Source organism: Lepus europaeus, chromosome 14 (assembly GCF_033115175.1).
Source record: "Lepus europaeus isolate LE1 chromosome 14, mLepTim1.pri, whole genome shotgun sequence".
Classification (NCBI taxonomy): domain Eukaryota; kingdom Metazoa; phylum Chordata; class Mammalia; order Lagomorpha; family Leporidae; genus Lepus; species Lepus europaeus.
The window spans coordinates 78,484,757-78,510,692 of NC_084840.1; positions in this window are offsets into that span (position 1 = coordinate 78,484,757).

A 25,936-nucleotide genomic window follows, 5' to 3' on the forward strand; every position below is an offset into this window, starting at 1 on the left:
TGGTTTAGTGCTATGGTAATGTTTAGGGTTAGGGCTAGGGTTAGGGTTAGGGTTAAGATTAGTGTTAGGTAAGGGTTAAGGTTATGGTTAGGATTAGGGTTAGGGTTAAGGTTGGTTTAGTCTACGGTCAGGTTTAGGGCTAGGGTTATGGTTAAGGTTAAGTTTAGGATTAGGGTTAGGGCTAGGGTTAGAGTTAGGTTTAAATTTAGGCTAGGGCTATTGTTATGATTAGGTATAGGGCTTTGTTATTGCTAGGGCTACAACTAGGTTTTGGTCTAGTTTTAGTGTTTGTGTTATGGTTAGTGCTAGAGCTGCAGCTGGGGTTAGGGTTAGGGCAGGGGCTATGGTTATGGCTTGGGCTTCAGTTAGGTTTAGGGCTAGGTCTAAGTTCAGGGCTAGGGCTAATGCTAATGCTAGTGTTAGGGTTAGGGTTAAGGTTAGGATTAGGACTAGGCTTAGGGCTAGGGCTAGGATAATGGTTAGGGCTAGGTCTATGGCTAAGGCTATGTTTCGAGTTAGGTCTAGGGTTAGGATTAGGGTTATGGCTAGTGTTAGGGTTAGTTAGGGTTAGTGCTAGGTCTAGGGCAAGGGATGGGGCTAGGGCTAGGGCTAGGGCTTGGGTTAGTTTTAGGGCTCAGTTTAGTTTTAGGATTACGTTTAAGGTTAGAGTTAGGATTAATTTTAGGGCTAGGATTTGCATTATGGTTAGGGTTAAGGCTAGTTCTAGTGTTAAGGTTAGGGTTATGGTTAGGATTAGCGTTAGGGTTAGGGTTAGTGCAAGGGTTATGGTTAGGGTTATTGTTAGGTCTAGGTCTAGGGTTAGGGTTAGAGTTAGTCTTAGGGTCACATTAGGGTTATGTTCATTCTTATGGTTAGGGTTAGTGTTAGGGCTAGGGCTAGTGATAGGCCTATGGCTAGGGCTAGGATTAGGCTTAGGGCTAGGTCTATTTTTAGAGCTCAGGGTAGGGTGAGGTTAAGGGTTAGCTTTACGGTTAGGGCTAGGCCTAGGGGTAGGACTAGGGCTCAGCAGGGTTAGGTTTAAGGTTAGGGTTCTGGTTAGGGTTAGGATTAGGGTTAGGGTTCGGCTTAGGGCTAGGGTTAAAATTTGGGCTAGGGCTACAGCTAAGGCTAGGTCTAGGTCTAGGGCAAGGGCTATGACTAGTGCTAGGGCTAGGTTTAGGGGTAGGATTAGTGTTTGGTTAGGGTTAGGCCTTGAACTAGGGTTACAGTTAGGGCTGGACTAGGGCTAGGGCTAGGGTTTGGGTTTTTGCTAGGGCTAGGGCTAGAGCTTGGGTTAGGTCTAGGTTCAGGGTTAGGATTAGGGTTAGGGATAGATTTAGGGCTATTGCTATGGCTGGGGCTATGGTTAGGGTTAGGGTTAGGTTTGGGTTAAGGCTATGGCTAGAATTGGCTAGGGTTAGGGTAGGGCTAGAGCTAGGTTAAGGGTTAGGGCTAGTATATGGGTTTGTGTTAGGGCTGGGTTAGGCCTAGGGCTTGTGCTAGTGTTAGGATTAGGTTTGGGATTAGAGTTAGGGCTGTGGTTAGTGTTAGGAAGGGCTAAGTTTAGGGTTATATTTACAGTTAGGTCAATTGCTAGATCTAGGGCTAGGGTTAGGGTTTGGGTTTGGGGTAGTGTTAGGGTTAGTGATAGCGTTGGGGTAGGGCTATGGCTAGGGCTAGGGCTAGGATTAGGTTTAGGGCTGAGGTTAGGGAAAGGGCTAGGGCTAGGGCTAAGGGTAGTGTTAGTGTTAGGCTTAGGCTTAGGGTTAGGGCTATGGTTAGGGTTATGGTTAGGGCTAGGGCTAGGTCTATGGTTAGGGCTATGGTTAAGTATAGGGGTTGGGCTAGGGCAAGGGCTAAGCCTAGGGCTAAGGTTAGAATTAGGGTATGGGTTGATTTTACAGTTAGGGTTAGGGCTAGGGCTAGGGTTAGGGCTAAGGCTTGGGCTAGGCCTAGGCCTAGGGCTATGGATAGGGCCAGGGCTAAGGCTAGAGTTAGGGTTAGGTTTAGGGGGAGTGTGGGGGTTAGGGTTAGAGCTAGGACTAGGGTTAGGGCTAGGGCTAGGTCTAGGGTTAGGGCTAGTGCTAGGTCTAGGTCTAGGTCTAGTGTTAAGGCCAGGGTTAGGGTTAGGGTAAGTGTTTGGGTTAGGGTTAGAGTTATGCTCATGGTTCTGCTTAGGGCTAGGGCTATAACTAGGTCTAGGGCTTGGCTAGGTCTAGGGCTAAGTCTTGTGTTATGGTTAGATTTAGGGCTATGGTTAGGGCTAGTGCTAGACTAGGTTCAGGGTTAGTGTTACGATTAGGGCTAGTATTTCATCTACCGTTAGGGTTAGGATTAGGGCTAGGGTTAGGGTTAGGTTTAGGGTTAAGGTTAGGTTTAGTGTTAGTATGAAGCTTAGGTTTAGGGCTACATTTAGGGTTAGGGTTAGGGTTAGGGTTACAGTTAAGTCTAGTATTAGGGTTAGGGTTAGTGTTAGGGTTAAGTTTAGGTTTAGGGTATGGTTAGGGTTAGGTTTAGGACTTTGTTATGTCTAGGGCTATGACTAAGGCTAGGTCTCGGGTTAGGGTTTGTATCAGGGATAGGGCTAGAGCTACAGCTGGGGTTAGGGTTATGGCAGGTGCTAAGGTTATGGCTTGGGTTTATGTTAAGTTTAGGGCTAGGGCTACAGTTAGGTTAAAGGTTTGTGTTAATCTTAGGGTTAGGGCTAGGGCTAGGGCTAAGGCTAAGGGAAAGGGTTAGTGCTAGGGCTAGTGATAAGGTTAGATTTCGAGTTAGGGTAGGGTTAGTGTTATGGTTAGTTGTATGGCTAGGGTTATGGTAGGAGTTATGGTAAGGGTTAGGGCAAGGGTTATGGTTAGTGTTAGTGTTAGGTCTAGGACTAGATCTAGGGATATGGTTAGGGTTAGGTTAGTGTTAGGTTTAAGGTTAGATTTAGCATTAGTGTTAGAGCAAGGGTTATGGTTAGGGTTAGTGTTAGGTGTAGGACTAGGGTTAGGGTTAGAGTTAGGCTTAGGGTTAGGGTTAGAGTTATGCCTATTGTTAAGTTTAGGGTTAGGGTTAAAGTTAGGGCTAGGGCTAGGGCTAGGGCTAGGGCTAGGGCCAGGACTATGGTTAGTATTAGAGCTAGGGTTAGGTTTAGGCTTAGGTTTAGGTTTAGGATTAGAGTTAATGTTAGGGGTAGGGTTAATATGGTTAGGGTTAGGGTTATTCTTAGCATTAGGGTAAGGGTTAGGGTTAGTGTTAACCTTATCATTAGTGTTAGATTTAGGGTTAGGGTAAGGCTTATGGTTAGGGTTAGTGTTAGGTCTAGGGCTAGGGTTAGGGTTAGAGTTAGGCTTAGGGTTAGGGTTAAGTATGTCTATTGTTAAGGTTAGAGTTAGGGCTAGGGCTAGGTTTAGGGCTAGTGATAGGCCTAGTTCTAGGGCTAGGGCTTGTGTTGGGGTTAGGGCTATGATTAGGGCTTATGCTACTTGAGGTTAAGGGTTAGGTTTAGGGTTATGGCTAATCCTAGGGCTATGGATAGTGCTAAGAAAGGGTTAGGTTTAAGGTTAGGGTTAGGGTTAGGTCTAGGGTTAAAATTAGGGCCAGGGCTACAGCTAGGGCTAGGTCTAGGGTAGGAAAGGGCTATAACTAGCACTAGGGCTAGGTTTAGGGTTAGGATTAGGGTTCAGGTTAGGGTTAGGCCTTCAGCTATCATTACAATTAGGGCTTGGGCTAGGGTTAGGGCTGGGGTTAGGGTTAGGGCTAGAGCTAGGGCTTGGGTTCGGTCTAGGTTTAGGGTTAGAATTAAGGTTAGGTATAGGGTTAGGGCTATTGCTAGGGCTAGGACTAGGTGTAGGGTTAGGTTTGGGTTATGGCTAGGGCTAGAGCTAAGGCTAGGGTTAGGGTTTGGCCTAGGGTTAGGTTAAGGGTTAGAGTTAGTGTATGGGTTAGGGTTGGGGCTGGGTTAGGACTAGGGCACGTGCTAGGGTTAGGGTTCGGTTTAGGGTTAGGGTTAGGGCTATGATTAGTGTTAGGGAGGGCTAGGGTTAGAGTTAGGTTTACAGTTAAGTCTAGGGCTAGGCTCAGGCTAGTGTTAGGATTAGGGCTATGGGTAAAGTTAGGGTTAGGGTTAATGTTAGGTTTAGGGCTAGGGTTCTGGTTAGGGTTAGGGCTATGTTAGGGCTAGGGCTATGACAAGGGCTAGGGCTAGGTTTAGGGATAAGATTATGGCTAGATGTAGGGCTATTGTTAGGGTTAGGTTTAGTGTTCATGTTAGGATTAGGTTTACAGGTAGGGTTAGGGCTAGGGCTAGGGCTAGGGCTAAGCCTCTGGTTTCAGCTAGGGTTAGTGTTAGGGTTAGGTTTATGGCTAGGGCTAGGGCTTGGATTACCTTATGATTAGAGTTAGCGTTAGGACTAGGGCAAGCATAGGGCTAGGCTTAATGTTAGGATTAGGTCTAGTCTTGAGGCTAGAGTTAGGGCTAGGGTTAGGTTTAGGGCTAGGGCTAGCGTTTGGGTTAGTTCTAGGGTAAGATTTACTTTTAGGGTTAGAGTTAGGGCTATAGTTTGTGCTAGCACTAGGACTAGATTTAGGTCTAGGGTTAGTGTTTGGGTTAGGGCTATGGCTAGAGCTAGGGCTATTGTTATGGATAGGGCTAGTGTTAAGGTTATGGCTTGTGCTTGGTTTAGGGTTAGTACTAAGGCTAGGCGAGGGTTGAGTTAAGGGTTAGGGTTAAGGATAGGGTTAGGGCTAGGCCTAGGCCTATGGCTAGGGCTAAGGCTACAGTTAGGGTTAGGGTGAAGGTGAGGGATAGAGTTATGGCTAAAGTTTGGGTTAGAGTTAGGGCTAGGGTTAGGATTAGGGTTAGGTATAGGTCTAGGGCTAGGATTAGGGCTAGGGTTAGGGTTTGGGCTAGGGCTAGGGCTAGAGCTAGGGCTATGTCTAGGTCTAGGTCTAGGGCTAAGGCTACAGTTAGGGTTAAGATTAGAGTTACGGTTAGGGTTATGTTTAGGGCTAGGGCTAGGGCTAGGGTTAGGGTTAGGGTTAGGGTTAGGGCTAGAGTTAAGGCTAGGGCCAGGGCTAGGGTTATGTCTAGTGTTATGGTTAGGGCTAATGTTTATGTACGGATATGGTTAGGATTAGGACTAGAGTTAGGGTTAGTGTTAGTTTTAGGGTTAGGGCTAGGGTTATGGTTAGTGTTAGTGTTAAGGTTAGGTTTAGAGCTACTGTTAGGGTTTGGGTTAGGGCTAGGGTTAGGGTTAGGGTTAGAGTTAAGTTTATGATTCATGTTAGGGTTTGTGTTAGGGTTAACATTAATTTTAGGGTACAGTTAGGGTTAGGTTTAGGGCTTTGTTATTGCTAGGGCTATGATTAGTGTTATGTCTAGGGTTAAATTCTGTGTTATGGCTAGGGCTAGAGCTACAGCTGGGGTTAGGATTATGGCAGGGGCTAAGGTTATGGCTTGGGCTTGGGTTAGGTTTAGGGCTAGGGTTAAGTTTAGGGCTAGGGGTACAGTTAGGTTAAGTGTTAGGGTTAGTCTTAGGGCTAGGGCTATGCCTAAGGCTAGGGCTAAGGCTAAGGCTAGGATTAGGGTTAGGGTTAGGGTTAGGACTAGGATTAGGCTTATGGCTAATGTTAGGGCTGAAGCTAGGGCTAGGGTTAGGGTTAAGGTTAGAGTTAAGGTTATGGCTAGGGTTAGTTAGGGTTAGGGTTAGCGTTAGGGCTAGTGCTAGGGCTAGGCTGATGGTTAGAGTTATGGTTAGTGTTAGGGCTATTTCTAGGACTAGGAAAAGGCTAGAGTTAGGTCTAGGTTTAGGTTTAGGGTTAGTGTTAGGGTTAGGTTATGTTTGGGCATCTGTTAGGGTTAGGGTTAGTTCTAGGGTTAGGGCTAGGGCTAGGGTTTGGGTTAGGTCTAGGGTAAGGTTTACTTCTAGGGCTAGGGTTAGGGTTAAGGCTAGGACTAGGGTTAGTGTTAGGGCTGGGCTATGATTAGGCCTTATGCTAGTGTGAGGTTAAGGGTTAGGGTTAGGGCTATGCCTAGGATTCAAGCTAGTGCTAAACAAGTTTTAGGTTTAAGGTTAGAGTTAGAGTAGTGCTAGGGTTAAAATTAGGGTTAGGCATCAAGGTGGCATGTACCAATGCCATCTCACTAGTCCAAGTGATCAATTTCTGTTCACATTCGATGGCTCTGATAGGTCTAAGAACAAACAAGACAAGTGTCTGCTAATACTAAGTGAAAGAATCAAAAAGGGAGAGAAAGATCCAACATGGGAAGTGGGAGACACAGCAGACTCATAGAATGGCAGACATCCTAAACAACACTCTGGCCTCAGAATCAGCCCTTAAGGCATTTGGATCTGGCTGAAGAGCCCATGAGAGTATTGTAGGCATGGAAAGCCAAGATACCATGGAAAAGAAAAAAAGAAGAAGACCTAAATGAAAGATCTCTGTGAGTGGGATCCCAGTGGAAAGAATGGGGCCATCAAAGAAGGAGGTACCTTTATCTGAAGGGAGGAGAGAACTTCCACTTTGACTATGACCCTATCGGAATAAGATCAAAGTCAGCAAACTCTAAAGGCTTCCATAGCCTTGGCAACTCTTGACTAGAGCCTAGGGAGATTACTGACGCCATGAACAGGAGTGTCAAATTGTTAAGTCAGCAACAGAAGTCACCGTGTACTTACATCCCATGTGGGATCTGTCCCTAATGTGTTGTCTAATGTGCAGTGATGCTATAACTAGTACTGAAACAGTATTTTTACACTTTGTGTTTCTGCGTGGGTACAAACTGATGAAATCTTTACTAATTATATACTGAATCGATCTTCTGTATATAAAGATAATTGGAAATGAAAAAAAACTGGTGTTAAATTGGAAATGGCATAGAAAATTAATTAATTAAAAAAATTATGTAGGATCTTGTCTTTAATGTGCTGTACACTCTTATTTAATGCTATAATTAGTACTCCAACAGTATTTTTTTTCACTTTGTGTTGCTATATGGGGGCAAACTGTTGAAATCGTTACCTAATATATACTAAACTGATCTTCTGTATATAAAGAGAATTGAAAATGAATCATGATGTGATTGGAAGGGGAGAGGGAGCGGGAAAGGGGAGGGTTGTGGGTGGGAGGGAAGTTTTGGGAGGGGGAAGCCATTGTAACCCATAAGCTGTACTTTGAAAATTTATATTCATTAAATAAAAGTTTAATTATAAAAAAATAAAATAAAATTAGGGATAGGGCTACAGCTAGGGCTAAGTGTAGGGTAGAGCATGGGATACAACTAGCTCTAGGGCTAGGTTTACGGTTAGGCCTTGAGCTAGGGTTACAGTTAGGGCTTGGGCTTGGGCTAGGGCTAGGGCTAAGTCTAGGTCTAGGGCTAGTGCCAGGGCTTGGGTTAGGTCTAGGTTTAGGGTTAAGATTAGGTTTAGGGATAGGGTTAGGGCTATTGCTAGGGCTAGGTCTAGGTCTAGGATTAGGTTAGGATAGGATTAGTGTATAGGTTAGGGTTAGGCCTGGGTTTGGGCTAGGGCTTGTGCTAGGGCTAGGATTTGGTTTAGGGTTAGGGTTAGGGCTATGATTAGTGTTATGAAGGGCTAGTGTTAGGCTTAGGTTTAGAGTTAGGTCTTGGGCTAGGTCTAGGGCTAGGGTTAGGGTTTGGGTATGGGGTAGTGTTAGGGTTACGGTTAGAGCTATGGCTATGGCTAGGGCTAGGGCCAGGATTAGGTTTAGGGCTGAGGCTAGGGAAAGGGCTAGGGCTAGGGCTAAGGGTAAGGTTAGGGTTAGTGTTAGGCTTAGGGTTAGAGATAGGCTTAGCGTTATGGTTATGTTTAGGGCTAGGGCTACATTTGGTATAGGGCTAGGGCTAGGGTTAAGTATAGCTAAGAGCTAGGGTTAGGATTAATGCTAGGGCTAAATCTAGGGCTAGGGCTAGGTTAGGGCTTAGGCTATGTTTAGTGTTATGGTTATGGTTATGGTTATGGTTATGGTTATGGTTAGGGTTAGGGTTAGGTTTCGGGTTAGGTTTAGGGCTACAGCTATGGTAGGGATAGGGCTAGTGTTAGGAATAAGACTAGTGCTACGCATAGGGCTATGGTTAGGTTTATGTTTAACATTAGGATTAGGGTTAGGTTTAGTGCTAAGGCTAGAGCTTGGGCTAGGGCTAAGCCTAGGGTTTCAGCTAGGGTTAGGGTTAAGTTTAGGGCTAGGGCTAGGGTTAGGGTTAGGTTTAGGGCTAGGGCTTGGGCTAGGGTTAGGTTAAGGGCTAGGTCTAGGTCTAGGTTTAGGGCTAAGGCTAGGGTTACGATTACAGTTAGGGTTAGGGTTAGATCTTGGTTAGGGTTAGGGTTAGGGCTAGTTCTATAGCTAGGGCTGGGGCTAGAGCTAGGGTTAGAGTTAAGTTTAGGTTTACGGTTAGTGTTAAGGTTAGATTTAGGTTTAAGTTTAGGCTAGGGGTACAGTTAGTGTTAGGTTTAGAGCCTGTTATTACTAGGGCTACAACTATGGTTAAGGGTAGGGTTAGGGTTTTGTTTATGGCTAGGGCTAGGATTTGGGTAATTTCTAGGATAAGGTTTACTTCTAGGGTTAGGCGTAGGGCTATTGTTAGGGCTAGGGCTAGGACTAGGTTTAGGTCTAGGGTTAGGTTTTTGGTTAGGACTAGGGCTAGAGCTAGGACTATTGTTACTGTTAGGGTTATGGCTAGGGTTCTGGCTTGGGCATTGTTAGTGTTAGGGCTGAGGCTAAGATTAGGGCTAGGGCTAAAGTTGGGTTAAGGGTTAGATTGGGTTAGGGTTAGGGTTAGGGCTAGGGCTAAGTCTAGGGTTAGGGTTAGGGTGAGGAATAGGGTTAGAATTATGGCTAATGTTAGGGTTAGAGTTAGGGCTAGGGCAGGGCTAGGGCTTGGGTATGGCTAGGTTTAGGGTTAGGGCTGGGCAAGGCTTGGGTTAGGTCTACAGTTTGGTTTAGGGCTACAGTTATGATTAGGGCTAGGGCTAGGGTTAGTCTAGGACTAGGGTTAGGGTTAAAGCTAGGTCTGAGGCTAGGTCTAGGTTTAGGTCTAGGGCTAAGTTTAGCGTTAGGGTTAGGGTTAGATTTAGGGTTAGGGATGGGTTTAGGGCTAGGTTTATGGATTTGGCTAGAGCTAGGGCTAGGGTTAGGGCTATGGCTAGGACTAGGTCTAGGTCTAGGGCTAAGGCTAGGGTTCGTGTTAGAGTTAGGGTTAGAGTGAGGGGTAGAGCTTGGTTAGGGCTAGGGCTAGAGCTAGGGTTAGGGCTAGGGCTAGAGCTAGGGTTAGGGTTAGGGCTAGGGCTAGGGATAGGCCTAGATGTAGGGCTAGGGTTATATGAGGGTTAGAGTTAGGATTAGCATTAAGGTTAGGATTAGGTTTAGGGCTAGGGCTACAGTTAGGGCTATGCTTGGACTATGCCTAGGCCTAGGGTTATGGCTATGGTTAGAGTTATGTTTAGGGCTAGGGATAGTGTTAGGGTTAAGGTTAGGCTTATTGTTTGATTTAGTTTTTGGGCTTGCCTAGGGCTAGGGTTAGGGCTAGGGCTTGGGTTAGGTCTACAGTTTGGGTTAGGGCTATCGTTACAGTTAGGGCTAGGGCTACGGCTAGGGCCAGGGATAGGATTAGGGCTAGGGTTTGGGTTAAGGCTAGGGAGAGGTCTACTTCTAGGTCTAGGGCTAAGGTTAGGGTTAATGTTAGGGTTAGAGCAGGGTTAGGGTTAGGGTTAGGGCCATGGTATGGCTAGTACTAGGGCTAGGGCTATGGTAAGGGCTAGGTCTAGGTTTAGGTTTAGGTCTGGAGTTAAGGCTAGGGTTAGGGTTAGAATTAGGGTTAGATCTTAGTTAGGGTTAGTGTTTGGGTTAGGGTTAGGGTTAGGGTTAGAGCTAGGGTTTGGGTTAGGCTTAGGGCTAGGTCTAGGACTAGGGTTAGGGTTAGTGTTAGGTTTAGGGCAACCTTTAGGTTTAAGGTTAGGTGTAGGTTTAGGGTTAGAGCTGCATTTAGGGCTAGGCCTAGGGCTAGGGCTAGGTTTAGGCCTAGGATTAGGGTTAATGCTAGGGCTAAATCTAGGGTTAGGTTTAGGGTTAGGGTTATGTTTGCTTTAGGGTTAAGGTTCGTTTCAGGGCTATGGTTAGAGTTAGGGATATGGCTTGAGTTAGGGTTATGTTTAGGATTTGGGTTTGGGTAAGGGTGGGGCTAAGGTTGTTTATGGCTAGGGCTAGTGTTGGGTTAGGTCTAAGGTAAGGTTTACTTCTTGGGTTAGGGTTAAGGCTATTGTTAGGGCTAGGTCTAGGACTAGGTTTAGGTCTAGGGTTAGAGTTTGGGTTAGGGCTAGGGCTAGAGCTAGAGCTATTTTTATGGTTAGAGTTTTGGCTTGGGCTTGGTTAGGGTTAGTGCTAGGGCTAAGATAAGGGCTAGGGCTAAGGTTGGGTTAAGGGTTAGGTTAGGTTTAGTGTTATGGCTAGGCCTAAGGAAGGCTAGGGCTAAGGCTATGGTTAGGGTTATTCTTAGGGTTATGGTTAGAGTTAGGGTCAGGATAGGTATAGGTGTTGGACTAGGGCTACAGTTTGTGTTAGAGTTAGGGCTAGGGCTTGGGTTAGGTCTACATTTCGGTTAGGGCTACGGATATGGTTAGTGCTAGGGCTGGGTCTTTTGCTAGTGTTAGGATTAGGGCTAGGGTTAGGGTTAAGTCTAGGGCTAGGGCTAGGTCTAGGTCTAGGTCTAGGCCTAAGGTTAGGGTTAGGTTTAGGGTTAGAGTTAGGGTTACGGTTAGTTTTAGGGCAAGGGCTAGAGTTAGGCCCAGGTATAGGTTTAGAGCTAAGGCTAGGTTTAGGCTTAGGGTTAGTGTTAGGGTTATGGTTAGGTTTAGGTCAACCTTTAGGGTTAGGTTTAGGTCTAGGTTTAGGGTTAGGGCTACGTTTAGGGCTAGGCCTAGTGCTAGGGCTATGATTAGGCCTAGGGCTAAGGTTGGGTAAGGGTTAGGTTTAGGATTTGGGTTAGGGCTTGGCCTATGTGTAGGGATATGGCTAAGGCTAGGGTTATGGTTATGGTTAGGGTTAGGGTTTTAATTATGGCTAACGTTCGGTTTAGACTTAGTGCTAGGGCTAGAGCATGGCTAGGGCTAGGGTTAGGATTTGGGCTAGGGCTAAGGCTTGGGTTAGGTCTACAGTTTGGGTTAGGGCTACATTTACAGTTAGGGCTAGGGCTAGGGCTAGTGTTAGGATTATGGCTAGGGTTAGGTTTAAGCCTAGGGCTAGGGCTAGGTCTAGGTTTAGGGCTAAGGTTAGTGTTAGGGTTAGGATTAGAGTTAGGGTTAGGGTTACTTTAGGGCTAGGGCAAGGTCTATGGCTAAGGCTAGGGTTAGTGGTAGGATTAACGTTAGGGTTAGAGCTTGGTTAGGGTTAGGGCTAGGGTTAGGTTTAGAGCGAGGATTAGGGTTAGGTTTAGGGCTACGTCTATGGCTATTGCTGGGTCTAGGGCTAGAGCTAGGGTTTGGGTGTCGGCTAGGATTAGGGTTAGAGATTGGTTATTGTTAGGGTTAAGGTTAGCGTTAGTGTTAGAGCTAGGGTTAGTGTTAGTTTTAGGGCTAGGTCTATGGCTAGGGCTAGGGCTAGGGTTACAGCTAGGGCTAGGGCTAGGCCTAGTGCTAGGCAACATTAGTATTAGGGTTATGTTTAGTGCTAGGGTTAGGTCTAGGGCTAGTGTTAGAGTTAGGGTTATGGCTAGGGTTAGGCTTTGGTTTATGGCAAGTGCTAGGGTTAGGATTATGGCTCATTTTAGGGTTATGGCTAGGGCATAAGTTATGGTTCATGTTAGCGTTAGGGCTAGGGCTAGGCATAGGCCTAAGGGTTATTGTTAGGCTTGGGTTAGAGTTGTGACTTGGGCTAGGGTTATGTCTAGAGTTAGGTTTAGGGTGAAGGTTAGGGTTAGTGTTAGCATTAAGATTGTGTTTAGTGCTACGGTAAGTGTTAGTGTTAGGTCTAGGGTTAGGTTTAGGTTTAGGGTTAGTGTTAAGATTAGGGTTAGTGTCAGGTTAAGGTTAGATTGAAGTCTATGGTTAGAGTTCGGGTTAGGGCTATGGTTAGGGTTAAGTTTAGGTTTAGGGCTACAGTTAGGGCTAGGGTTAAGGCTAGGGTTAGAGATAGGGTTAATTTTAGGATTAGGGTTAGGATCAGGGTTAGAGTTAGGTTTAAGTTTATGCTAGGGCTATGGTTAGGGTTAGGTTTAAGGCTTTGTTATTGCTATGGCTACAACTAGGTTTAGGTCCAGAGTTAGGATTTGTGTTACAGCTAGGTGTAGAGCTACAGCTGGGTTAGGGTTAGGGCAGGAGTAAGGTTATCGCTTGGGCTTGGGTCAGGTTTAGAGCTATTTAGAAATTTAGGGGTATGGCTAATGCTAAGGCTAGGGTTAGGGATTGAGTTAGGGTTAGGTTTAGGACTAGTTTTAGGCTTAGGGCCAGGGCTAGGGTAAGGTTTAGGGATAGTATTAGGGCTAAGGCTAGGTTTCGAGTTAGTGTTAGGGTTAGTGTTGGAGTTTGCTAGGGTTAGGTTTAAAGATATGGTTAGGGCTAGGGCTAGGGCTAGGGCCAGGGATAGGCCTAGGTCTAGGGCTAGAGCTAGGGTTAGGGTTAGTGTTAGTGTTAGGGCAAGGGTTAGGTTTAGGCTTAGGCTTAGGTTTAGGGTTAGGATTAGGGTTAATGTTAGGACTAGGGTTAGGTTTAGGGTTAGTGTTAGGGTTAAGGTTAACTTTAGGGTAATGGTTACGGTTAGGGTTACCTCTAGGGTTAGGGCTAGGGCTAGGGCTAGTGCTTGGGTTAGTTCTAGGGTTAGAGTTAGGGCTGTCTTCATGGCTAGGCCTAGGGCTAGGGCTAGGATTAGGGCTAGCATTAGGGTTAATGCTAGGGCTAAACCTAGGGCTAGGGCTAGGGTTAATGTTAGGGCTACAGTTAGGTTAAGTGTTAGGGTTAGTCTTAGGGTTAAGGCTACGCCTAGGGCAAGGGCTAAGGTTAAGACTAGGGTTAGGGTTTAGGTTAGGTTTAGGACTAGGGTTAGGCTTAGGTTTAGGGCTAGGGCTAGGCTACTGCTAGGTCTAGGGTTAGGGTTGGGCTAGCGTTAGGTTTAAGGTTAGTGTTAGGGTTAAGGTTAGGTTTAGTGCAACCACTAGGGTTAGGGTTAGTTCTAGGGTTAGAGTAGGGCTAGGGCTAGGGCTTGGGTTAGCTCTAGGGTTAAGGTTACGGCTTTGTTTAGGGCTAGGCCTATGGCTAGGGCTAGGATTAGGGCTAGGATTAGGGTTAATGTTAGACTAAATCTAGGGCTAGGGCTAGGGTTATGGTTAAGGGTTAGGTTTAGGATTATCGTTAGTGCTAGGCCTAGGATTAGGGCTAGGGTTAGGTTAGGGCTAGGATAATGGATAGGGCTATGGCTAGGGTTAGGTTTAGGGTTAGGGTTAGAATAATGGCTAAAATTAGGGTTAGAGTTAGGGCTAGGGTTAGGGTTAAGGCTAGGTTAGGGTTAAGGCTAGGGCTAGGGCTAGGTCTAGGTCTAAGGTTAGGGTTAGGGTTAGGGTTAAGGGTAGGTTTAGTGCTACGATAAGTGTTGGGGTTATGGCTAGGGTTAGGGTTAGGTTTAGGGCTAGGGTTAAGTTTAGGGTTACTTTAGGGTTAAGTTTATGTTTAAGTCTACGGTTAGTGTTCATGTTAGGGCTAGGGTTAAGGTTAGGGTAGGGTTAGATTTAGGGTTAGGGTTAGTGTTAGGGTTAAGTTTAGGGTTAGGGTTAGGGCTTTGTTATTGCTAGTGCTATGACTAGGTTTAGGTCCCGACTTAGGGTTTGTGTTATATCTACGCCTCAGCTACAGCTGGGGTTAGGGTTAGTGCAGGGGCTAAGGTTATGGCTTGGGTTTGGGCAGGTTTAGGGCTAGGTCAAAATTTAGGGGTATGGCTAAGGCTAGGGTTAGGGCTAGGGCATGGTCTAGGGCTTGGGTCAGGATTATGGCTAGGGCTAGGGCTTAGGTTAGTTCTATGGTTTGGGTTTGGGCTACTGTTATGGCTAGGGCTAGGGCTCGGGCTAGGGCTTGGGTTAGGATTTGGGCTGGGGTTAGGGTTTATGCCAGGGCTAGGACTAGAGTTAGGTCTAGGTCTAGGGCTATGGTAGGGTTAGGGTTAGAGTTAGGGTTATAGCTTGGTTAGGGTTAGGGTAGGGTTAAGGTTAGCGTTTGAGCTAGTTTTAGGGTTAGATTTAGGGCTATGGCAATGGCTAGGGCTAGGCTTAGTGCTAGGGCTAGCCTTAGTTGTAGAGTTTGGTTTAGTGCTAGGTTAGTGCTAGGTTAGTGCTAGGTCTAGGGTTAGGTTAAGTTTACAGCTAGGATCAGGGTTATGTTTAGAGGTAGGGGTAGGGTTAGTGTTAGGGGTTCAGTTAGGATTACGGCTTAGTCTAGGGCTAATGCTAGGGCTAGGGCTAGGTTTAGCTTTAGGGTTATGGTTAGCACTATGTTAGGTTATTGTTAGGGTTAGTGTTAGGGCTAGTGCTCAGCATAGGGCTAGTGTAGTGTTAGGGTCAGGGCGAGCGTTGTGACTTGAGCTATGGTTAGGGTTAGAATTAGGTTTAAGGTTAAGGTTAGGGTTAGTGTTCTTGTTAAGATTGGGTTTAGTGCTACGGTAAGGGTTAGGGCTAGGGTTGGAGTTAGGTTTAGGGTTAGGGTTAAGGTTAGAATTAGTATTTGGTTAAGGTTAGGTTTAAATCTATGGTTATGGTAAGGGTTAGGGCTAGGGTTAGGCTTAAGTTTAGGGTTAGGGTTAGTGTTTGTGTTAAGGTTAGGTTTAGGGCTACAGTTAAGGTTAGGCTTAGGGCTTGGGTTGGGGTTAGTGTTAATTTTAGAATTAGGGTTTGGTTAGGGTTAGAGTTAGAAACTTTAGGTTAAGGCTACGGTTAGGGTTAGGTTTAGTGCTTTGTTATTGTTAGGGCTATGACTAGCATTAGGTCTAGGGTTAGGGTTTGTGTAGGGCTAGAGCTACAGCTGGGGTTAGGGTAGGGCAGGGGCTAAGGTTATGGCTTGGGCTTGTGTTAGGTTCAGGGCTCGGTCTATGTTTAGGGCTAGAGTTAAGGCTAAGGCTAGGGCTAGGGTTAGGTTTAGGGTTAGGTCTAGGTTTAGACTTAGGGCTAGGGTTTTGTTTACTAGGGGTATGGATTGGGTTAGATGTAGGGTAAGGTTTACTTCTAGGGTTAGGGTTAGGGCTATTATTATGGCTAGGGCTAGGACTAGGTTTAGGTCTAGGATTAGGGTTTGTGTTAGGGCTAGGGCTAGAGCTAGGGCTAGGGTTACGGTTAGGGTTAGCTTAGGGTTTTGGCTTGGGCTTATTAGGGTTAGGGTTAGGGATAGAACTATTGTTAATATTAGGTTTAGAGTTAGGGCTAGGGCTAGAGCATGGGCATGGGCTGGGTTAGGGTTAGGGTTAGGGTTAGGGCTAGGGCTTGGGTTAGGTCTATGATTTGGGTTATGGCTACAGTTACATTTAGGATAGGGCAATGGCTAGATTTAGGATTAGGGCTAGGGTTAGGGTTAAGGCTAGGGCTAGGGCTAGATCTAAGTCTAGTTCTAGGGCTAAGGTTAGGGTTAGGGTTAGGGTTAATGTTAGGGTTAGGGTTAGGGCTATGGCTAGGGCTAGGTCTAGGGCTAGGTCTGGGGCTAAGTTTAGGGTTTAAGACCAGGGTTAGGGTTAGGGTTTCGGTTAGAGCTTGGTTAGGGTTAGGGTTAGGGTTAGGGTTAGGGTTAGGGTTAGGGTTATGGTTAGAGTTAGTGTTAGGGTTAAGTTTAATTCTAGGTCTATGGCTAGGGCTAGGCCTAGGGCTAGGGCTAGCCTTAGTAGTAGAGTTAGGTTTAGTGGTAGGGTTAGGGCTAGTTCTAGTGTTAGGTTAAGGTTACAGCTAGGATTAGGGTTATGTTTAGGGGTAGGGATAGGGTTATTGTTAGGGATCAGGTTAGGGTTACGCCTAGGGCTAGGGCTAATGCTAGGGCTTGATCTAGGTTTAGTGTTAGGGTTATATTTGGGCTAGGGTTAGGTATGGTTAGGGTTAGTGTTAGGACTAGGGCTAGGCATAGGTCTAGTGTTAGTGTTAGGGTTAGGGCCAGGGTTGCGACTTGAGCTTGGTTAGGACTAGAGTTAGATTTAGGGTTAAGGTTAGGGTTAGTGTTTGAGGTAAGGTTAGGTTTAAGTCTATGGTTAGGGTTAGTGTTAGGGCTATGATTAGGGTTAGGTTTAGGGTAGGGTTAGGGTTAGTGTTAGGGTTAAGGTTAGGTTTAGCCCTACAGTTAGGTTTAGGTTTATGGCTAGGGTTAGGGTTAGGGTTAAGTTTAGGATTAGGGTTAAGGATAGGACTAGGGCTAGGGTTATGTTTAGGGTTAGGCTTAAGCTTAGCATTAGGCTTAGGGTAAGGGTTATGGTTAAGGTTAGGGTTAGTGTTAGTGCAAGGGTTATGAACAGTGTTAGTGTTAGGTCTCGATCTAGGGTTAGGGTTAGAGTTAGGCTTTGGTTTAGGGTTAGGGTTAGGGTTAGGGCTAGGGCTATGATTAGGGCTTATGCTATGGTAAGGTTAGGGGTTAGGGTTAGGGTAGGGCTAGGACTAGGTTAAGAGTTAGGGTTTGGGTAGGGCTAGGACTAGGCCTAGGGCTAGAGCGACAACTAAGCTAGGGTTAGGTTTAAGGTTTTGGTTAGGGTTAGGGCTAGGGTTAAAATTAGGGCTAAACTTCAGCAAGGGCTATGTCTAGGGCTAGGGCTAGGGCTTCAACTAGTGCAAGGGCTGGGTTTTAATTAAGGATTAGGGTTAGGGTTAGGACTTGAGCTAGGGTCACAGTTAGGGCTTGGGCTAGGGCTAGGGCTATGTTTAGGGTTAGGGTTAGGGCTATGGTTTGGGTTAGGTCTAGGTTTAGGGTTAGGATTAGGGTTAGGGATTGGGTTAGGGCTATTGCTAGGGTTAGGGTTAGGGTTAGGGTTAGAGTTAGGGTTAGGGTTAGGACTAGGTTTAGGCTTAGGTTTAGTTCTAAGGATAAGGCTAGGGCTAGGACGAGGCCTATGGTTAGGGTTAGGGTTAATATTATGGTTAGGGTTATAGTTAGAACTATGGCTAGTTCTAAGACTAGGACTAGGGTTAAGTCTAGGGTTAGCTATGGTTAGGGTTATGACCATGGCTAGGTTTAGGGTTATATTTAGGTTTAGGGTTAGGGTTAGAGCTATGGTTAGGGCACACATTTGTGTTAGGGTAGGGATATGGTAGGGTTAGGTTTAGTGTTAGGATTAGGGTTAGGGTTAGGGTTAGGGTTAGGGTTAGTGCTAGGGCTAGGGCTAAGGATAGGGCTAGGGTTATGGTTATGGCTAGGGCTAGGGCTATGGCTAGGGTTAGGGGCTAGATCTAGGGCTAAGGTTAGGTTTTTGGTAGGGCTAGGGCAAGGTCTAAGCCTAGTATGAGTGTTAGGGTTAGGGCCAGGGTTATGCTTTTGTTAGGGCTTGGGCTTGCACTCGGGCTAGGTTTAGGCTTAGGATTAGGGTTAGGGTTAGGTTATGGTTAGGGTTAGCATTAAGGCTAGGGCTAGGCCAAGGGTTAGGCTTAGGGTTTGTGTTAGGGCTATGGCTATGGCTGGGCTAGGGCTAGGGTTAGGTTTAGGGTTATCATTAGGGTTAGGGTTAGGCTTAGAGTTAGTGATAGGGTTAAGGTTAGATTTAGGGTTAGGGTTAGGGTTAGGGTTAGGGTTTGGGTTAGCGTTAGGACTAGGGCTAGGGCTATGCCTATGTTTTGTGTTATGGCTACAGCTAGGTCTAGGGCATGGGCTAGGGTTAGGTGTAGCGCTAGGATTAGGGCTAGGGTTAGGTTATGGTTAGGGTTAGCCTTAAGGCTAGGGCTAGGCTGAGGTTTAAGATTAGGGTTAGTGTTAGGACTATTTTTAGTGCTATGTCTAGAGTTAGGTTTAGGTTTAGGGTTAGGGTTGGCATTAGGGTTAGGCTTAGGGTTAGTGATAGGGTTAAGTTTAGGTTTAGGGCTGTGGTGAGGGTTAGGGTTAGGGCTGTGGCTAGCGCTAGGGCTAGGGCTAGGACTAGGGTTAGGTCTAGGGTTAGGGTTAGGGTTGGGGCTAAGGTTATGGCTTGGGCATGGGTTAGGGTTAAGTCAAGGTCTAATATTAGGGCAAGGGCTAGGTTTAAGTTAAGGGTTAGAGTTAGGGTTATGGTTAGGTCTAGGGCTAGCATTTGGCATGGGCTTGAGTTAGGGATAGGGCTAGAGCTGAGTTTAGGGCTAGGGCTAGGGCTAGGGTTAGGGTTAGGGTTAGGGTTATGTCTATGTCTAGGGCTAGGGCATGGGTAAGGGTTAGGGTTAGTTAGGGTTAGAACTAGGGTTAGGTATATGGTTAGGTCTAAGTTTAGGGTTACAGTTAGTACTAGTGCTAGGGCTGGGTTTAGGGTTAGGGTTAGGGCTGGGGCTAGGGCTAGGGCATGGGCTAGGGTTAGTGTTATGGTTAGGGTTAGAACTAGGGTTAGGTTTATGGTTAGGTCTAAGATTAGGGTTAGGTTTAGGATTACTGTTAGGGCTAGTGCTAGGGCTAGGTTTAGGGTTAGGGTTAGGGCTAGGGCTAGGGTTAGGGTTCCATTTAGGGCTAAGATTAGACTTATAGTTAGGCCTATAGCTATGGCTAAGGCTAGTGTTAGGGTTAGAGTTAGGATTAGTGTTAAGACTAGGGTTAAGGCTAGGGTTAGGTTTTGGTTTAGTGCTAGCGCTATAGCTAGAGTTGGGGTTAGAGCTAGGGCTATGATTAGGGCTATTTAGACTAGGGATTAGGGTTAAGTTTAGATTTAGGGTTAGGTTTCAGGACAGGGTTATGCCTGTGTGTGTTTGCCCTAGCCATAACTATAACCCTAACCCTAACCCTAACCCTAGCCCTAGCCCTAACCCAAACCATAGATCTAGCCCTAGCCCTACCAATAGCCCTAACCCAACCACTAAACCTCACCCTAATTATAACCATAACCATACCCTAGCCCTAATCCTAATGTTAGACCTAGCCTTAGCCCTAACTCTAGCCCTAGGCCTAACCCTAACCCTAACCCTTAACCAAACCATAGCCCTAGCAATAATCATAGCTCTAGCCCTAACCCAACCCAGCCCTAGCTTAATCCTAGCCCTAACCCTAACCCTACCCTAGCCCTAACCATAACCCTAGCCCTAGCCCAAACCATAACCCAAGCCTTAGCCATAGCCCTAGCCCTAACCCAAACCCTAAATCTAGATAACCCTAGTTCTCGCCCTATCCCTAGCAATAACACTAACACTAACCATAACCCTAGCAATAACCCTAACCCTAGACCTAACCCAAGCCCTAGCCCTAGCCAAAAACCTGGCCCTAGCACTAGACCTAGCTCTAACCCTATCCTAAACCTAACCCTAGCCCTAACTCTAACACAAGCGCAAGCCATAACAATAGACCTAGCTCTAACCCTAGCCCTAACCCAAACTCTAACCCTAGACCTAGGCCTAGTACTAGCCCTAGCACTAGAAATAGCCCTAAACATAACCCTAACCCTAGCCAATGCCCTAGTCATAGTCATAGCCATAACCCTAACCCTAACCATAAATCTAACACTAACATTAGCCCTAGCCCTAGCCAAAACTTAGCACTAGCCCTACCCCTAACCAGAGCTCAGGAAAAATGCTAGCCCTAGACCTAACCCTAACCTTAATTCTAACCTTAACCTAACCCTAGATCTTGCCCTAATATTAGACCTAACCTTAAACCTAACCGATGCCCAAGCCATAACCTAAGCCCCAGCCCTAACCCTAACACTAGACTTAACCCTAGTCCTAGCCCTAGGCCTAAACTTAGCCCTAGCCCTAATCTTAGCCCTAGCATGAAACCTAAACTTAACCTTAAACCTAACTCTAGCTCTAGCCCTACACTAACCCAAACCCTAACCCTAGACTTAGCCATAGCCCTAGCAATAGCCCTAACCCTAACTCTAGCCCTAACCATAACCCTAGACCTAGTCCTAACCCTAACCCTAACCCTAGCCCTAGCCCTAGCCCTAACCCTAACATTAGCCCTAAACCTAAAGCTAAATATAGCCCTACCCCTAAACCTACCCTAGACCTAGACATAATCCTAACCCTAACACCAACCCCAGTCCCAGCCTTAGGTCTAACCCTAACACTAACCCGAGCCATGACACTAACATATGCCTAGCACTAACTTAGCTCTAGCCCTAAACCTTACTCGAAACCTAGCCCTAACACTAGCCCTAACCCTAACCCTAACACTAACACTAACCCTAACCCTAACCAAAACCCTAACCCTAAACCTAGGTATAACCCTAATCCTAACCCTAACCCTAACCAAAACACTAACCATAAACCTAACCCTAACCCTAGTCCATGCCCTAGCTCTAGCCAAAATCGTAACCAAACCTTAACCATAAACCTAACCCTAAAAATAGCCCTAGCCTTAGCCCTAACCAGAGCTGAAGCCCTAATGCTAGCCCAAGACCTAACCCTAACCCTAAATCTAAACTTTAACCTAGACCTAAGCTTAGACCTAACCCTAAACCTAACACTAACCATAACCCTAATCCTATACCTATCCCTAGCACTAACCTGAGCCCTAACCATTGCTCTAACCATAACACTAACTGTAACCCTAACCCTAGGACTAGTCATAACACTAACCATAACCTAACCTAGCCTTAACCCGAGCCCTAGCCCTAACCCGACCCCAAGCCCTAATGCTAGACATAGACCTAACCATAACCATAATCATAACCCTAAGTCTATCAAAACCCTAGCTTAACCCTAACCAGAGCCGTAGCCCTAAACCTAGCCCTAACCCTAACCCTAGCCCTAGCCCTAGTTATAACACTAACCCTAACACTAACCCTGGCCTTAATCCTAGCCCTAACCTTAGCCCTAACCCTAGCCCTTGCCCTAGACCTAGCCCTAAGCCTAGACCTAACCCTAACTCTAAACCAAAGCATAGCCCTAACCCTAGCCCTAATATTAAACCTAACCATAACACTAACCATATCACTACCCCTAGCCCAAGCCCTGGATCAAGCCCTAAACCTAGCCCTAACCCTACCATAGCCATAAGCTTAGCCTTAGACTTAACCAAAACCCTAGCCCTAGCCCAAACCCTAACCCAAATCCCAAACCTAATCCTAACCCTAAACTAACCCTAACCCTTATCCCAACCCTAGCCCTAGCCCTAATCTTAGCCCTACACATAACAAAAAAAGAGGCCCAAGCCATAACCTAAGGTCCAGCCCTAACCCTAATCCTAGCCCTAGCTCTATTTAGCCCTAACCCAAACCCTAACACTAGACCTAAACCTAGTGCTAGCCCTAGCAATACTGCTAACCCTAACCCTAGAGCTACCCCTAGCCTAGCCCACTACAGAACCCTATCCCTAAACCTAAACCTAAACCTAAACCTAAAACTAAACCTAAACAAGGCCTAACCCTTAACCTAACCCTAACACTAGACATAACCATAACTGTAACCCTTACCCTAACCCTAGCCCATGTCGTAGCCCTAGCTGAAACCCTAACGCTAACCCTTACCCTAGTCCTAGACCTAGCCCTAACCTTAGCCCTAGCCCTAAACCTAACCTGAGCCCAACCAAAAGCTAGCCCCAGCCCTAGCTGTAGCCTTAACCCTAACCTTAGACCTAACCCTATAAATAGCTCTAGCCCTACAATAGCCCTAACACTAACCCTAGCCCTAGACCTAACCCTTAACCTAGACCTAAGCATAACACTTTCCCTAGACCTAACCCTAAACCTAAACCTAACCTAACCCTAACATTAACCCTACCCTAGCGCTAGCCCTAACACTAACCCGAGTACTAGTGATAAACCTAGCCCTAACCATAGCCCTAACTCTAACCCTAACCATAACCATAACCTAGCCCTAGTCATAACTCTAACCATAACACTAACCCTAGCCCTAACCTAACACCAGCCATATCCTAAGCCTAACCTGAAACTGAACCCTACACTAGCCCTATGCCCAGGCCTAGCCCTAGGCCTAGACCTAATGCTAAGCCGAGCAAGCCATTGTCCTTGCCCTAACACTAACTCTAACCCTAGCTGTAACCCTAAACTGAGCCCCCTAGCCATAGGCCTAACCCTAAACATAGCCTTAACCCTAAACCTAACCCTAACCCTAATCCTAACCCTAAACCTAGCCCTAGCTGTAGCCATAGCCCTAACCTTAACCCTAGCTCTAAACCTAAGTCTAACCCTAGCCCTAGCCGTAGCCCATGCCCTAGCCCTAGACTAGCCCTAGCTTTAACCCTAACCTGACACTAACCTTAGCCCTAGACCTAACCTAAGCAGTAGCCCTAGTCCTACAATAGCCCTAACATTAACCCTAATCCTAGCCCAAACCCTAAAACTAGACCTAAGCCTAGCCCTAGCCCTAGCCCAAACCCTAATTCTAAACCTAATCCTAACCCTAATGCTAACCGCAACACTAACCCTAAACCTAACCCTAACCCTACCCTAGCACTAGCCCTAACAATAAGCCAAGCCCTAACCCAAACCCTAGCCCTAACCCTAACTCTAACCCTAACTATAACTGTAACCATAACCCTAGCCCTAGTCCTAACCATAACACTAATCCTAAAGCTAACCCCAGACCTAGCCCTAGCCCTACCCTTGCCATAACCATAAACCTAGCCCTAGCCCTAACCCTAACCTAGCCCTAGCCCAAACCCTAAATCTAAACCTAACCCTAACACTAACCCTAACCCTAACCCCACCCTAGCACTAGCCCTAACCCTAAGCCAAGCCCTAACACTAACTCTAGCCCTAACCCTAACCATAACAATAACTGTAACCCTAACCCTAGCCCTAGTCCTAACCCTAACTCTAACACTAACACTAACACAATTCTAACACCATAATTTAATCCTAGGGCTTACCTTGCCCTTCCCTTGCCCTTACTCTATCCCTAACACTAGCACCACCCTAGCCCAGGCCCTAGCCCTAACAGTAGCCATAACCCTAACCTATCACTATATTATCACTAGCCCTAAACCTAACCCTAGCCCTAAACCTAACCCTAAACATAACTTTAGCCCAAGCCATAGCCCTAGCCCTACCCTCAGCCTGGACCTAAACCTAACTCTATCCCTATTCCTAACCTTAGCCCTAGTCCTAACCCTAACTAGAGCCCTAGCCCTAACCATAATGCTAAACCTAGCACTAACCCTTACCCTAACCTTAACCCTAGCCCTAACTGTAAACTTAACCCTAATCCTAGCCCTAACAATATCTCTAAACCTATACCTAACTCTAAACCTAGCCCAAAGCCTAACCCTAATCCTAACCATAACACTAGCCCTAACTCTAACACTATTCCCATACCTAGTCTAACCCTAAGCCGAACCAAAGCCATAACTCTAGCCTTAGCAATGAGCCTAACCCTAACACCAACTCTAACCCTTAACCTTAATATAACCATAACCATAACCATAGATCTAACCATAGCTCTAACCCTAACAATAGCCCTAAACTGAACCATAATTCTAACACTAAACTAACCCTAGCCCTAAGCCTAGCCCTAACCATAACCATAACCATAACCATAACCCTACACTAACCCTATTGCTAGCACTAATCTTAGCCCTAGCCCTAACCATAACCATAGCCTTAACCAAACCCTAGCCTAAACCTTATCCTAACCATAACCCTAACCCTAACCTTAGCCCTAGCACTAACCCTAACCCTAACTCTAACCTTAAATCTAACCATAACCCTAACCCTAGCCCTAGCTATAGCCCTAACACTAACCCTAGCCCTGAACTATCCCTAACGTTAACCTTAACCAAAACCTCACCCTAGCACTAACCAAAACTCTAAACCTAATCCTAGCCCTAGCCATAGCCATACACTAGCCCTAGCCCTAGCCAAACTATAACTATAACTATATCCCTAGCCGTAACACTAACCCTATCCCTAGCCCTAAACCTAACCCTAACCCTAGCCATAACCCTAGCCTTAGTCCTAATGCTAGCCCTAACCCTAACTCTAACTATAAACCTATCTCTTACATTAAACCTAAACCTAGCTGTAGCCCTAATCCTAACACAAAACTTAACCCTAACCCTAACCCTAACCTTAACCCTATCTCTTACCCTAAACCAAACCCTAGCCCTAGTCCTAGCTCTAGCCATAGCCATAGCCCTAGACCTAATGCTAACCCTAACCCTAACAGTAGACCGAGACATAGTCCTAGCCCTAAGCCTAGCACTAGCTGTAGATCTAGCCCTAACCCTAAACCAAGCCCAGTCTTGAACCTAGCCCTAGACCCATCCCTAAAACTAACCCTAACCCTAACCCTAGCCCTAGCCCTAGCCCTAGCTCTAGCCATAGCCCAGACCAAACCCTAGCCCTAACCCTCACCCTAATTGTAACTCTAACCCTATCCCTAACTGTAACCCTAACCATAGCCCTAGCCCTAACCCTAACCCTAACCAGAGCCCTAGCATGAACCTACATCTAGACCTAGCCAAAACACTAACCCTAACCCCAGCCCCAGTTCCAGCCCCAGCCTTAGATCTAACCCTAACATTAGCCACAACACTAACCTATCCCTAGCACTAACCTTAGCCCTAGCCCTAACCCTAAACCTACCATAACTCTAACCCTAACCCTAGCTCTAGCAATAGCCGTAGCCCTAAACCTAACCCTAGCCCTAACCACAAACCTAACCCTAACCCTTGCCCTAGCCCTAACCCTAACTCAAACCTAGACCTAATCCTAACTCTAGCCAAAGCCATAGCCCTAACTGAAACCCTAACCCTAACCCTAAACTTAACACTAGCCCTAACACTAACTGTGACCCTAACCATAACACTAGCCCATGCTCTAGCCCTAGTACTAGCCCTAGCCCTAAACTAAGCCAAAGTCCTAATGCTAGCCATAGACCTAACCCTAACCCTAACTCTAACTCTTAACCTAGACCTAAGGCTAGCCCTGGACCTAACCCTAATCCTAAACCTAACCCTAATCCTAAACCTAACGCTAAACCTAACCCTACCATATTCCTATCTTTAACCCAAGCCCTAACCATAGCTCTAATACTAACCATAACCTTAACTGTTACCCTAACCCTAAACCTACTCAACCCTAACCTTAACCTAACTCTAGCCTTAAACCTAGTCCTAACATAGACCTAGACCTAGCCCTAGGTCTAACCGAAACCCTAGCCATAACCCTAACCCAAACCTTAGCCATAAGCCTAGTACTAGCCCTAGTCTTAGCTCTAGGACTAAATCAAAACGTAACCCTAACCCTAATCCTAACCTTAAGCCTATCCAGGCCAAGCTTAACCCTAAACTGATACCTAGACCAAACCCTAGCCCTAACACTAACCCTAACCCTTAACAAAACCCTAACTGTAGCCCTAGTTATATCCCTAACACTAACACTAACCCTAGACTTAACCCTAACCCTAGCCCTAGACCAAGCCCTAACCCTAACCATAAACCTAAGCATAGCCCTAACCTTAGCCCTAGTCATAAACCTAACCCTAACACTAACACTATCACTACCCTAGTTGTAGCCCTAGACCTAGCTCTAGTCCTAGCCCTAACCTAGACCTAACCCAAACCCTAAACCAAATGCTAGCCCTAGGCCCAGGCCTAGACCTAGGTCTACTCCTATCCCTATCCCTAGCCCAAACCCTAAATCTAACTCTAAACCTAATTCTAACCCAACCCTAACCCTATCCTAGCACTAGCCCTAACCCTAAGCCGAGCCCTAGCCCTAACCATAGCTCTAACCGTACCCCTAACTGTAACCCTAACAATAACAATAAACATAAACTTGCCCTAGCCCTAACCCTAAGCATAATCCAAGCCTAGCAGTAGCCCTAGCCCTAACAATAACCCTAACCCTAAACCTAACACTAAACCTA